At 38.1% G+C, this 14,839-nt stretch overlaps 1 protein-coding gene and 1 pseudogene across 4 annotated transcripts in view; both read right to left on the bottom strand.

The window, feature by feature from the left end:
- MGAM (maltase-glucoamylase) overlaps nucleotides 1-14,839 on the bottom strand; it is a 224,283-nt gene that overhangs the window by 204,896 nt on the left and 4,548 nt on the right. The window lies entirely within an intron of this gene.
- Nucleotides 7,423-8,372, bottom strand: LOC125151734 (putative olfactory receptor 9A1; annotated as a pseudogene).

Below are 14,839 nucleotides of genomic sequence, written 5' to 3'. Positions count from 1 at the left end.
ATTTTTTTTCAATTTGTATACATTATAGTTCACTTTATATACTGTAAACTCCTATGAGTTTGACAAAATAATGTATCCACCACTATAGTGCCAAACAGATTCATTCCATTGCTCCCGAATTCCCTGCATTTCCCTAGTCACTGTCCCCTTACTTCTCCTAAAGAGATATGTATCCACTTATCTATTTTCCATCCCTTGTAGTTTTTCCTTTTTGCATAATGTCATTAGAATTGAATCATACAACATGTAGCCTTTTGTTCTGGCTTCTTTCCTTTGGCAAAATGCATTTAAGATTTTTTTCATGTTATTATGTGAGTTATTAGCTCATCCCTGTTTATTGCTGAATAGTATTCACATTGTATGGATGGATCATAGTTTGTTCATCTATTCACCTACTGAGACACACTGTGGTCACTTCCAATTATGACTAAAGTTTCTATAAACATTTGTGCACAAGGTTTTGTGTGGAAGTAAATTTTCCATTCATTTTGGAGGCACAATTTCTGGGTTGTATGCTAAGTCTATCTTTAACTTTATAAGATGTTGCCAAACTGCCTTCCAAAGTGGTTGTGACATTCTGTATTTCAAGCAGCAATGAATGAGCATTTCTGATTTTTTATATATCCTCTCTAACATGTGGAAATGTCAGGGTTTTTTTTTTTTTTATTTTTAGCTATTCTAGTAGGTATATAGTGGTATCTCATTGTTGTTTTAATTTGCATTCACCTATCACAAATGATGATAAACATCTTTTCATACTCTAAGTTGCCATCCTTATATCTTCTCTGGCATGCATGTGTTCAGATCATTTCCCCATTTTGGGGGCTGTTTGTTTCTTAGTGTTAAGTTTTAAATGTTTTATTTTGGGGGGCACCTGGGTGTCTCAGTTGGTTAAGTATCCCTTGATTTAAGCTCAGGTCATGATCTCATGGTTCCCGAGATACAGCTCCATGTCAGGCTCTGTGCTGACAGCATGGAGCCTACTTGGGATTCTCTCTCCCTCTTTCTCTGCCCACCTCCCATTCACATTCTCTCTCTCTCTCTCTCTCTCTCTCTCTCTCTCTCTCTCTCAAAATTAAATAAATAAACTTTTTAAAAAGGAAATAAATTCTTCCAACAGCCTGAGGGAGCTCAAAAGCAGATATTAAAAAACTAAGTTTTATTTTTTATGTATGTATTCTGGATACACATATCAATTATCATATCTGTGAGTTTTCAAATACTTGCACCAGTCTGTGCCTAATCTTTTCATTCTATTCACAGTGACTTTAGCACAGTAAAACGTTTCAACTTGATAAACTTCAATTTTTCATTCTCTTCTTTCATGGATGATGCTTTCGGTGTTGTATCTAAAAACTCACCACCAAACCCAAGGTCATGCAGATTTTCTCCTAGAAGTTTCATAGTTTTGCATTTACGTTTAGGTAATTTTAGATAATTTTTATGTAAAGTGCAAGGTATGTGTTGAGGCTCATTTTACCGCATAGAGACAGCCAATTTTTCCAGCAGTATTTTTGGAAAAGATTAACATTTCTTTATTGAATTTCCTTTGAAACTTTGTCAAAAATAAGTTGTATTTGTTTAGGTCTATTTCTGGGCTCTCTATTGTCTTCCATTAATCTGTCTATTGTCTTTCCAATACTATACTGTGTTGATCAATATAACTCCATGGAAAACCTTGAAATCGGATAATATGAGTCCTCTGAATTTTTACAATTGCTTTGGCTATTCTACTCCCTTGCATTTCCTTATAAATTGTATAATCATTTTGTCAATATCTACATAAAAGCCTTCTAGAATTTATTTGGGATTTCAATGAACCTATAGAATGAAATTGGAAAGAATTAACATCATAACAATATTGAGTCTTCCAATCCATACTCATTGTATACTTTTGCATTTACTTGGAGCTTTCATTGGTGATTCATAGTTTTCCACTACAGATTCTGAACACATTTTATTAGATTTATATCTAAGAACTTCACTTCTTTGTTGCTATCAAAAATTGTATTACTTCTTATATTTCAATTATAATTGTTGTTAATACGTAGGAAAACAATTGACTTTTGCATAATGACTTTGTATACTGAGACTTTGCTAAAATCACTTATTACTTTCAAGAGGTTTTTTGGTAGATTCTTAGGGGACTTCTACATAGACAATCATGTCATCTGTGAATAAAGACAAATTTTTCTTTTTTTACATTCCATATGCCCTTTATTTTGTTATCTCACGTAACCACACTAGCTAGGACTTCCAGTACAATATTAAATAGGAGTAGTGAGAGAGGACATCCTTGCCTTGTTCCCAACCTTAGCAGGGGAGAAGGCATTCAGTCTGTCCCCACTATAGAAGACGTTAGCAGTAGGGTTTTTGTTTTAGTACCCTATATTGAAAGTTTTATAATGAATAGTTGTTGAATTTGTCAAAGGCTCTTTCTATACTAATGTGATCATATTTTTTTCTTTTTTAATCTATTTATATGATTAATTGTATTGATTAATTGTTGAATCCTGAAACAATCATATATCTTGGAATGAAATCTACTTGTTTGTGATATGTTATCCTTTTTATGTGTTGCTGGATGGGATTTGCTAAAATGGCGTTGAGGTTTCAGTGCCTGCATTCATAAGAGATAATGTTGTAAACTTCTGTTGCTCTGTATGGTTTTTATATTAATGTAATGCTGGCCTCATTAAATGATTTGGGAGTGTCAATGAAAAGTCAATTAAAATCCTCAGGACATTTGTTCATAACATAGACACACACACACACACACACACACACACACACATCTACACACAAATGCAAAATTATTTTAAACTCATATGTAAGAGTCTGGAGATAGTCAAGAATAGCCAAATTAGTTCTAATGAAATAGGAGATTGGATAAGGCCTACTAATAGTAATATTTATTATAAATCTGTATGGGGTCTGTACTATAAGCATAAACCAATACATCATATAAATAAAATAGAGAGCTCAGAAACAGATCCATGAAATAAAAGCACTCCTTATAAGACAGTATGACATTTCAAATCAATGTGGAAAGGCCTGATTTTTCAATAAACTATACTGTAACAACCGATTATCTATATAGGAATAAAACATTAGATCTCTATTATTTCTTAACCTCACTTGTTTCTTCCATCTTTTGTTCAGTCCTAACTACCACCTCCTTAGGCAAACAAGCCCCACTCCCAGAATCCCTACTTGGAAGAGACAAGCAAATTCCCTATCCCTATCTCACTTCAAAGGACTCTTCAGAGCACAATTTCTCCAGAAAACCTAACCACAATTATCCTGCACAGCCAAGACCTATCACAAAACAGTAGTCAGCATGGTATTTATCACACTGCATTGTTTCCCATCCTTTTCTGTCTAATTTCTTGTACTTTTGCTCTACTCAGATTATAGCCTCCTAAATAAGTCTTTAGAGGCTAATCCTTGCCTAAGGCTCATGATTTGTAGAGAATGCAGGTTATCACTAACGTTTTGCCTGTCCCAAAATTAATAATCATTTGTTTAAAAAATATAAATGTCTAACTCCAAAAATTAAAACTATTAGAATATATACAAGACTTTTTTCAATTATTTTTTATTCAAGTATAATTAACACACAGTGTTACACTGGTTTCAGGTATACAATATAATTATTCAATAATTCTACACATTTTTCAGTGCTCACCATGATAAGCATCCTCTTAATCCCCTTTATCTATTTCACCCATCCCCCTAGCCACCTCCCCTCTGGTAACCACCAGTTTGTTCTCTATTTAGGACAATACTTTTCTGTTTGTCTCTTTTTTTCTTTTTCATTTGTTTTGTTTCTTAAATTCCACATACGAGTGAAATCACATGGTATTTGTCTTTCTCTGACTGTCTTATTTCACTTTGCATTATACTCTCTAGCTCCATCCACATCATTGCAAACAAAAGATTCCATTCTTTTTTGTGGCTGGGTAATATTCCACTATATACAACCACATCCTCATTAGCCATTCACCGATCAGTGGACACTTGGACTGCTTCCATATCTTGGCTATTGTAAATAATGCTGCAATAAACATGGGGATACATATGTCTTTTCAAAGTAGTGTTTTCATTTCCTTCAGGTAAACGCCCAGTTGTAGAATTCCTGGATCATATGGTAATTCTGTTTTTAATTTTTTGAGGAATTTCCATACTGACTCCCACAGTGGCTGCACCGTAGAAGGCCTTTTTAATCATTTCATTTTAATATAAAACATGAATACAGAAAGACCACACTGAACATACATATAGCTTAATAAATTATGAGGTGAATACCCTTATAAACCACTACCCAGATCAAGAAATAGAGATTTGATAGCAACCCCAGAAACATTTCCATTGCCCCATTCCAACTGCAATCCTCATATTCTCAAAAGTGACTGCAATCCAGACCTTGTAGTAATCACTTCCTTGAACTTCTTAACAATTTTATCAGGCCAGTCTGAAGTGCTACACACTATAGCTTAGTATTCTACATTTTTATTTCATATGTTTTTTAGTCTATTTTAATCTATAGATTCTCTCTACAGCTCTTTAATTTTCTTCCAATCTCTTTGTTGAAGAATCGGGGTTTTTACTGTAGAGTTTCCCACAGTCCACATTACGGTGACTCCATCTTCATGGCACAGTTAAACATGTCTTTCTGTTCTCTGCATGTCTTTCTGTAACTAGTAGCTGGTTCCAGAGCCTTGATCTGGCTTGGGTCTGACAAATAATGAAGGTAACCTTTTGAGGGTGGCTGCTTTTGGAACACCATTATGAACTCATGGACTTAAATATATTTGATAGATTTCCAATGGTTGCAACCATTGTATTTTTTTGAAGTGTACCTTCTCTCATCTTTGGCCAGTAGAAGTCTCCTCCAGTCAGCTCCTGATACCTGTTAACATCACCCCAGTAATCTTTGATCCCCATTATGATAAGATATTACAAGCTCATCTTATAGATTTCTTGCCCAGACCTGGAAAGAGCCATTTCTCCAAGAAGTCCTATTACTCATCTTGGTAAATAGTATTGCAAGAATGCAACCTACACCTAGGGACATATAAAATGGGCCCATTTATATAAAATGAGTCCATCCTGATATATACAATTTAAATACAAGACCCTAGAGGCTTTACCTAACCTCCTCTATATTATTTTCAGAACTAGAATATTCCATAATTATTCATTGTCTTTATCTTACGTTACACACACAACAGTCCTAGAATACTGCTAATACTATCTCCACCACTGTCATTACTGAAAACTGTTAAAAAATACTTTGCATGTGCTCTTCCCATTCTTCTCCTATTTTAAAGAACGGTTGTCCTATATCTACATTGTCAGAGGCTATAGTTATCACAAGAGACTGTTGTTCACGTCCTTTGAATGGAAAAGCACTTTTAAAGCAATATACACACATACACATCACAGATAAAAATGACGTTTGACAAAAACAAAGTTAACACTTCTGCATGACAGAATATTTCAATAAAAAATGAAAAGACAAAACCCCGATTCACAAAAGGTACTTCCAACATAACCATCAGATAACAAGAGGTGTATATCCGTGATATTTAAAGATGATCTCCATATCCCTACAAAAGTAGCCAAGGACTCAGGACAAGAAAAATGTGAAGCTCTGTTGCTCTGTTCCATCCCAACTCTTCTCCCATTTGCTCTACTCAGCCCTACGGAAACCTTATAGAGCGTCCAGACTTACCAAAGATTTTTCTGCCAAAATGTCTTCTCTGCTACAGTGATGTATTTGTAGAAACAAGCAAACGTTTTTGGCAATTAGAGGCAGGATGGTTACTTTTATTTTTGACTTAGTAAGGCATAGAATGATGTGGAGTTCAGAACCATGTAAAGACCTCACTTCCAGCACTCCTCCTCAGTCCCCCTCTCACTGCCACCTCCCCAACCACCAGCCTCCTGTGCTCCCTTCCCAAACTTCTCTCCATGCAAATAATAATATAAAGTATATTCTACTTTTGTCTTACAAAAAGTTAAGAAAATAAACAAAATGCTCTGCTCTTTGCTTTTCTTACTCAACAGTGTATCGTGGAGATCTTTCTCTTAATGGCACAGAAAACTTCCTCATTGTTCTTACAGCTGTAAAATATCTGATAGTCTGGAAGTTACGTAAATTCTTTAAGTAGCCTCCTTTTGATAATACATTTGGATGACTAATATTCTATTTGTGTATTTACAAATAGTGATACAGAAAAAAATCAGTAAACCAGTGTCATATGATACAGAAATATTAGTTGAAATACTGGTGTGACAGGAAAGGGGCCAGGATGGCACAATATTGGAACTGCAAAGTGGATGAGAAAGCTCACTGTAGAGCCGGAAGACAGCTTGGTAAACCTGGTCCTTGTGAGGGGGGAGAAGGAAGGGAACCCAGAAATGTAGCTGAGAGAAGGGAGATGGAATGCCCTGTGTCAGGATTGACCAATGTGAGGACTATGGGGAGAAGTGACCAGGAGCTGCCATTTTTATGCCCTCCATGCACACCTGCTTCAGCCCAGGGGCACAGCAAGATCAGTTCACCCTTGTCACTTAAATTCCCAAAACCAGCCAGTTGCCCTCCCACATTTGGGACTTGTGTGATCATGAGACTCATGCCAGATGAGAAAATGCCTCTTTCTAAGGCATTGCCCAACCTCCTCACTATGAGAAAGTACAACAATTAGAGATGTATCTGAATCATCTGGCCCTGAGGTTGGGGAGGAGTCAGGACTGTGGAGTGAGTTCACTCTCACAACTGCCAGTTGAGAAGATTTACAGAGAGGTATGTACGTCCCTGTTGGACGTTGGGGAGGGAATCTCAAGAAAGGGTAGGACCTTACGCTGGATTTGAAGCCACTCACATAAGAAACAGAAGGTGCTTCCTTTTGGGATGAGCACTGGGTGTTGTATGGAAACCAATTTGACAATAAATTTCATATATTGAAAAAAAAAGAAACAGAAGGTGCTTTAGGCAGTGAGGAAATCATGAAAGCAGAGGAAAACATATGGGAAGATGACTCCAGCACCTAGAATCAAACATGTGTGTCAGCGGCCATGGAGAGAATTATACTTTTCCTGTATTTTCCCATTCAAAAAGCTGAGTGTTCTTTAAAAAAAACACACATATTTTGTACATTTACACCTGTTAAATCTATACTTTAAGTTGTATTATAACTACAGAAGAGTATATAAACATATATGTCCAGGTAAAAAAATAATGTGATCTCCCATGTAGGAATCATCTGATTATAAATTGGAGTGCTAGCTGTGTCTTAAAATGCCCTCGTAGATCACAAACCACGTGGTGGTGAAAATGATCATTTCAGACTGAATTAGTGCTTTGAGATTATTCACGTCCACAATAATGAGTTCATGATTGTCTTTAGGACACAGCTAATCCTTGAGGAGTTGATAGCAGTGAGCAGCGTTTCATGACATCTCGAAAGGCCTCTATGAATTTCTCATTCCGGAGGGTGAAGATGAATGGGTTCAGGAAAGGGGTCACCACTAAAACCATCAGTGACGCTACCCTGTTGTACTCAAGCTGCCTGCATTTGCTTGGGTTTCACATAGAGGAACAAGCAGGTGCCACAGCCGATCACAACAAATGTGAAGTGAGAGGCACACATAGGGAAGGCTTTGCTTCGGCCCGAGGCTGAGGGGATCTTGAGGATGGTAGAGATGATGTAGGTGTAGGAGATGACTGTAGGATCAAAGCACCAATGATAATGAAAACAGCCATTTAAAAAAGAATAAACTGTGTGAAATGGCTGTCATCACAGGATAGTTCAAACAATTGCCCTCGGTCACATAAAAAATGGTCTATCACATTTGATTTGCAGAAGGTAAGCTGAAACATGGCATAGACTGGCCAGATTTGAAATAGAAACCGAAACACCCATGACACAATAACCACCCAGATGCAGGTGTGGCTGTCCATAATGATGTTGTACCTCAAAGGGTTACCGACAGCCACATAACGGTCTACAGCCATCACTCCCATTAATATGAATTCCGATGTGCCCAAAGAAAGGTACAAATATAATTGTGCACCACATGTTGTCAAAGATATTGTCTGCATCCCAGGAAGCAGCAACCTGCAGAGCACCAAGGGAACAGCAGTAGATATGAGCAAGATTTCTAGGACAGAGAGGTGGCCGAGGAAGAAATACATGGGGGACTGCAAACATTTATCAACACAGACAATCACAATGATGAACATGTTCCCCATGAGTCACCAAACAGAAGAAGAAGAAGGTAGCAAAGAGAATATGGCATAATTCTGGGGAGCCAGGGAAGCCTATGAGATAGAAGTCAGTGGCACTAGAGTGACTCTCCAACATTTAGTCCTGAGAGGTTGTTCCTTGTGAAATCTAGAGAGTAAAAAAGAGATCACACTGCTTCTGATCCCAAAATAAAAACAGTTTCAGGTAAAGAAAATATTCCTCTCCTGTTCACAGACTCCACAACATGTCTAGGAAGGGCTCATGTCCTACTGTTCCCCCTACATGATCAGTATTGATCCTTTTAAAGACCATCATGATATATGAAGAAAATTAAATCTAGCCAGGAAGATGAGCCCAGTCACCAATGGCATACCATAGGCAAGACAGCCAGCTCCTGCCCAGGGTGCACCACCCACATCTCTCATTCCACAGGTCTTCCTGCCTTCCATCGTGCTATGAATAGCCACCGAGTCTGCCTCCCTGACCAGTGTGTTCCTTTTTACCACTAACTCACTTCCATCATGAATGTCCTAAACTATGCGATCCACCAAATATATTCTGTCCTGTGAGTCCTGCTCCAGACTATAGAAAAGTCTTTCTGCCCACTCCTACCCAGAGCAGGTACATGTTTACTTTGCTTCTCCAAGACATAAGGTCCATTTGCCCTAGATCCATTTGAAAGTTTTTCCTTTTACTTGTATCACCATAGGTGTCACACTGTTAGGCATGGGTATGGACAACTCTTTGAGGATTTTCTGTAAGATCTTGAGGGCAAGGCCTGAGTATTTCTCCGACTACAGGTCAGCTAGCTGCCGGAGTGAATTCTCACTTTATGCCCTCTATTCTTGGAAGGGGAATCCTGCCTTGCTTTTCTCCCCAGTAAATGTGTCTTTTCATAGGTGACAGGCTAAACAGCACCCAGGCTTAATCAGTCAGAGGCCTCTCTCTCCCAACCCTCATACCAACAATCCACCAGACTGATAGGGGAAGGTCCAGAAGAGGGCATGGGAGGAACTGCCATCCTCAACCTCCAGCTGTCCCATATCACCTCATGTTGGAACTGGCAGACAAGAGGCTAAAGGTCCAATTTCAACACCCCCTGCCTTCGTGAGAGCTCAAAACCCTGGATCCAGCAGGGAGCCAAAGCCACCAAATGTGAACTCTGGGCTCAGCCCAAGCCCTACACATAAGTAGCCATGGTCTCAATCCAACAGAAAGTAAGGAGAGTCTTCTCAGAGATAACAAATAGGTTTTTCCTCCAAAATCAAATGAAAAAATTCAGCTGTCAATAAAATAAAACAGACCCAAGGTCCTGAGCCCCTTACAATTTCTGACATACATCCCCCATTTCCTTCAGGTATTTGCTTGCTCAAGTGCCCAAGCTCAGGGAGCCTTTCCTCGTGATCCTTCCTAAAAAAAAACAAAAAAAAACAAAACAAAACAAAAAACAAAAAACACATTCTACCCTTTACTCTCTGTCAGCTCACCAGAATCTATTTATCTCCTTTGCTCTCCTCATCTAAAATTGTGTTTTTACTTTTTGTTTACTATCTGTCTCCTATTATAAGGTAAGCACCATAAAAAGTAAAAACTTTGTCATGCTTGTTTACTGTTTCTGACATTCAATTATTTTTAAATGAATAAATCAATGAATCAATTAAGAATGAAATCTATGAACAAAGCTTATTTAGTCCTGGCTATGGCCAATCTTTTGATTTTTTTTTTTTATTTTAGAGAAAGAGCAAGTGAGCAGGGGAGAGGGGCGGAGGAAGAGAGAAAGAGAATCCTAAGCAGGCTCAATGCTCAGCACAGAGCCTGACACAGGACTTGATCCCAGCCTGAGATCATGACCTGAGCCAAAATCAAGAGTCAGAAGTTCAACCAACTGAGTCACCCAGGTACCCCCAGCTATGACCAATTGTTGAAGCAAACTCTGCTTCCTCTCCCTTTGGTCTTTGCTGAAATGCTGCCCTGTCAATATGCAGCCCTCTCTCTGGAGATCCCTTTGGAAATGACAGTTGGGTGCCAAGGATCAAGAACAGACTTATTAGCGGAAGTCTCCTTCCATAATTTTTGTTTAGCCAGGACCAGATACAATCAAAGGATAGAAGAGTGTCCTGACAAGAGCAAGGGTCTATGCCTATGCCCACACTGAGTCAGGTCAAATCTGCTCTCTGCTGTGCATGGCAGATTTGAAGATGAGGTCATCCATTCTGCTGTAGATGTCCTTGTTCTAGAGAGCATCTAGGCCCAGAACTTCCCATGCTGATCCTCTCTTGCTCTCTCCTTTACAGAGGGGAACCCTGGCAGACATTCACCTCCAGAGAAAGAGACTGAACCGGAATGTTCTACAGCTCTCCAGGGATCAGCCCAGGCTTCCTCCTGCCTGACTAGTGCTGTGTGGCCCAAAGAAAGCTGCTGCTGTTCTCATTCTCAGTGCAAGAGAAAACTGTCTTCACACAAGAACTTAGGGAAAATTCCAGTAATAATAGTGCTATGGAAGCCAACTATCTCCCTCTGACTTTCTCTCTCCTTCTTTCCTACTCTTCATTGTCCCCAAGAAGGGTTATGCACTGAGGAACCAAATCTGATGCAGTCAAGGGAAACCCAGAGAAACTTTCAGCCCCTATCCCCTGAGGTTAATCAAATTTTAGAACTCTTGAAAGTTTTTTTAGTTGCCAAACTTGAAATCTCCCTTGTTGGAAGTTTCTCAGCCTGCAGGCTGCCCTCCTCCCAGGCTCCAAGTCCTGGTTACCACAAACCAGTTCAAACCAGACCCTGCTCTCTTCTGTGCATCTGCCTGATTACATTTGCCCTACAGAGCCTTGACACCCCCAAGTAGAAGACACCACAAACAATTCAAGACAAAAAGCAAAAACTCGCATGCCAGAGATGAGTAATAATGTGAGCAAAATGGTGGACAGGCAGCCCTAAGCTATTGTCCCTCCACAGAAACCATAGAAAACAAGCAGAAACTGTCAAAACTGTGTCAGAACTCTGGAAAACATTAAAAGATTTATAGCAACCATGGAAACACTGGTTCAAGAAAAAGAAAATTGAAAAATGCTAGGAAAGCTTTGTGGTATTTTCATTTACCCTTGCCCACACTCTTTCTAGCCTGGCAGAAGTCTTGAAAATGGCAATCTGCATTCTCATTGTGGGACCTCAGTCCCTGAGGAAGCAGAGCAGATGTGGGGCAAGAAAAGTTACTGTTGAGACATACAATAGACCATCTAAAGACTCAAAGGGAAAGTTGGGGTAAGTGTCTTTAGGAAATTAAGGAATTTAAAAGCAGCTACATACACCGGGGAACTTAAAAACCACACCCATGTACAGGGAAAGATGCATGCTCAGAAAAGACCTGAGAAGACCCTAATCTTTTGCTTTATGTAGGATAAACTCAGATCCACATCAAGGCACATTATAACCAGTAAAAAGACAAAGACAAGGGACAATCTGAAAGCAGCAAGAGAGAAGCACCTTTTCACATACAAGGAATTCTCAGAAGATTAACAGCCAAATTTTCATAAAAAATTATATAGGACAGAGGGCAGTGGGGTGGCATATTTAAAGTGCTGAAAGAAAAAAATGTCAACCAAAAAGTTCTGAATCCAGCAAAACTGTCCTTCAAAAATGAGTGAGAAATGAAGATAATTCTGGATAAATAAAAGCTGAGAGAGTCTGTTGCCAGTAGACTTGTCCTAAATGAAATGCTAAAGGAAATACTTCAGTTTGAAATCAAAGAACAACAGACAATAACTTGAAAATAAAAATATAAAGATCTCCACTAAAGATAACTAATGGGCTAATATTAAAGCCAGCTTTATTGTATTTTTGGTTTTTGTAACTCCACATTTCATTTTATACATAATTTAAAATACAAATGCATAAAATATTATAAATCCATTTTATTGGGCAAATAATGTATAATTATGTAACTTTTGACAACATATAAAGGGGAATAGTGCTATATAGAACAGAGTTTTTGTATGCTACTAAAGTTGGTATCAATTCAAACTACATGTTATAAATTTAGGATGTTAAATATAATCACAGAAAGAAAATAGCTAAAAATATATACACAGGAGGAAAATATAAGGGAATCAGTTTACTGCAAGAAAAATCAACACAACAAAACAGAAGACAGTAATGAAGGAAATAAAGGAATGAAGAAAATGAAAGACAGAAAAGTCTAAGACTTGCACAAAACAAACAGCAAAATTACAGAAGTCCTTCCTTATCAGCAACTACTTTCAACGTAAAATGGATTAAATTCTTCAATCAAAATACAGAGACTAGCAGGAATTTTTTTAAATGAGACTGTGTGTACGCTGTCTACATGAAACTCCCTTTACTTATTTTTTTTTATTCTCAAGTTAATTAACATACAGTGTAGTCTTGGCTTCAGAATAGAACCCAGTGATTCATCTCTTACATATGACAACCAGCGCTGATCCCAAAAAGTGCCCTCTATGATGACTATAACCCATTTAACCGATCCCCCCACTCACCCCTCCCATCAACCCTCTGTGTTTAAGAGTCTCTTATGATTTGCCTCCCTCTTTGTTTTTATCTTGTTTTTTCTTCCCTTCCCCTATGTTCATCTGTTAAGTTTCTCAACTTCTACATATGAATGAGATCATGTGGTATCTTTCTTTCTATGACTTATTTTGTTTAGCATAATACCCTCCAATAGCATCCATGTTGTTGCAAATGGCAAGATTTCATTCTTTTTAATTGCCAAGTAGTATTCCAGTGTGTATATATGTGTGTGTGTGTGTGTGTGTGTGTGTGTGTGTGTGTGTGTACCACATCTTCTTAATCCATTCATCAGTTGATGGACATTTGGGCTCTTTCCAATAGTTGTTGTTGATAGTGCTGCTATAAACATTGGGGTGCATGTGCCCCTTCAAATCAGCATGTTTGTCCTTTGGATAAATTCCTTGTAGTGCAATTGCTGTCATACAGTAGTTCTATTTTTAATTTTTTGAGGAACCTCCACATTGTTTCCCAGAGTGGCCACACCAGTTTGTATTCCCATGAACAGTGCAATAGGGATCCCCTTTCTCCACATCCTCACCAACATCTGCTATTTTCTGAGTTGTTAATTTTAACCATTCTGACAGGTGTGAGGTGGTGTCTCATTGTGACTTTGATTTGTATTTCCCTGATGATGAGTGGTGTTGAGCATCTTTTCATGTGTCTGTTAGTAATCTGGATGTCCTCTTTGGAAAAGTGTCTATTCATGTCTTCTGTCCATTTCTTCACTGGATTATTTGTTTTTTGGGTGTTGAGTTAGATAAGTTCTTTATAGATTTTAGATACTAACCCTTTATGCGATATGTCATTTGCAAATATCTTCTCCCATTCTGTTGCTTGCCTTTAGTTTTATTGATTGTTTCCTTTGCTGTGCAGAAGCTTTTTATCTTTTAATATTTTAATGTTTATTCATTTTTAAGAGAGACAGAGCATGAGTGGGGGAGGGGCAGAGAGAGAGAGAGAGAGAGAGAGAGAGAGACAGAATCTGAAGCAGGCTCCACGCTCTTAGCTGTCAGCACAGAGCCGGATGCAGGGCTCAAACTCACCAACCACGAGATCATGACCTGAGCTGAAGTGGCATGCTTAACTGAGCCACCAAGACACCCCTAGAAGCTTTTTATCTCAATGAGGTCCCAATAGATCACTTTTGCTTTTGTTTCCCTTGCCTCTGGAAACATGTCAAGTGAAAAGTTGCTGCAGCCTAGGTCAAAGAGGTTGCTGCCTGTTTTCTTCTCTAGGATTTTGACGGTTTCCTGTCTCACGTTTAGGTCTTTCACCCATTTTGGATTTATTTTTGTGTATGGTGTAAGACAGTGGTCTAGTTTCATTCTGCATGTTGTTGTCCAGTGCTCCCAGCACCATTTGCTAAAGAGACTGTCTTTTTTCCACTGGATACTCTTTCCTGTTTTGTTGAAGATTAGTTGACCATGTATTTGTGGGTCCATTTCTGGGTTCTCTATTCTGTTCCATTGATCTATGTGTCTGTTTTTATGCCAATACCATCTGTCTTGATGATTACAGCTTTGTAATACAGGTTAAAAGTCTGATATTTGGATGCTTCCAGCTTTAGTTTTCTTTTCCAACATTACTTTGGCTATTTGGGGTCTTTTGTGGTTCCATACAAATTTTAGGATTGTTTGTTCTAGCTCTGTGAAGAATGCTGGTGCTATTTTGGTAGGGATTGCACTGAATGTGTTGATTGCTTTGGATAGTATTGAAATTTTAACAATATTTGTTATTCCAATCTTTAAGCATGGAATATTTTTCCATTTCTTTGTGTATCCTTCAATTTCTTTCATAAGCTACATGAAATTCACTTTAGATCCAAAGACACAAATAGGTTGAACAGATGGAAGAAGATACTCCATACAAATACTAACCAAAAGAGAGCTAAAGTAACTATACTAATATCAGACAAAATAGACTTTGAGTCAAAAACTGTTGCAAGAGACAAAAGACATTATACATTAATAAAAAATTCAATTTAGCAAAAAAAAAAACAATGATTATATATGTTCCAAACAACAAAGACCCACATTATATGA

This window comes from Prionailurus viverrinus, chromosome A2 (assembly GCF_022837055.1).
Source record: "Prionailurus viverrinus isolate Anna chromosome A2, UM_Priviv_1.0, whole genome shotgun sequence".
Classification (NCBI taxonomy): Eukaryota; Metazoa; Chordata; class Mammalia; order Carnivora; family Felidae; genus Prionailurus; species Prionailurus viverrinus.
This window is presented reverse-complemented; position numbering and strand designations above follow the sequence as displayed.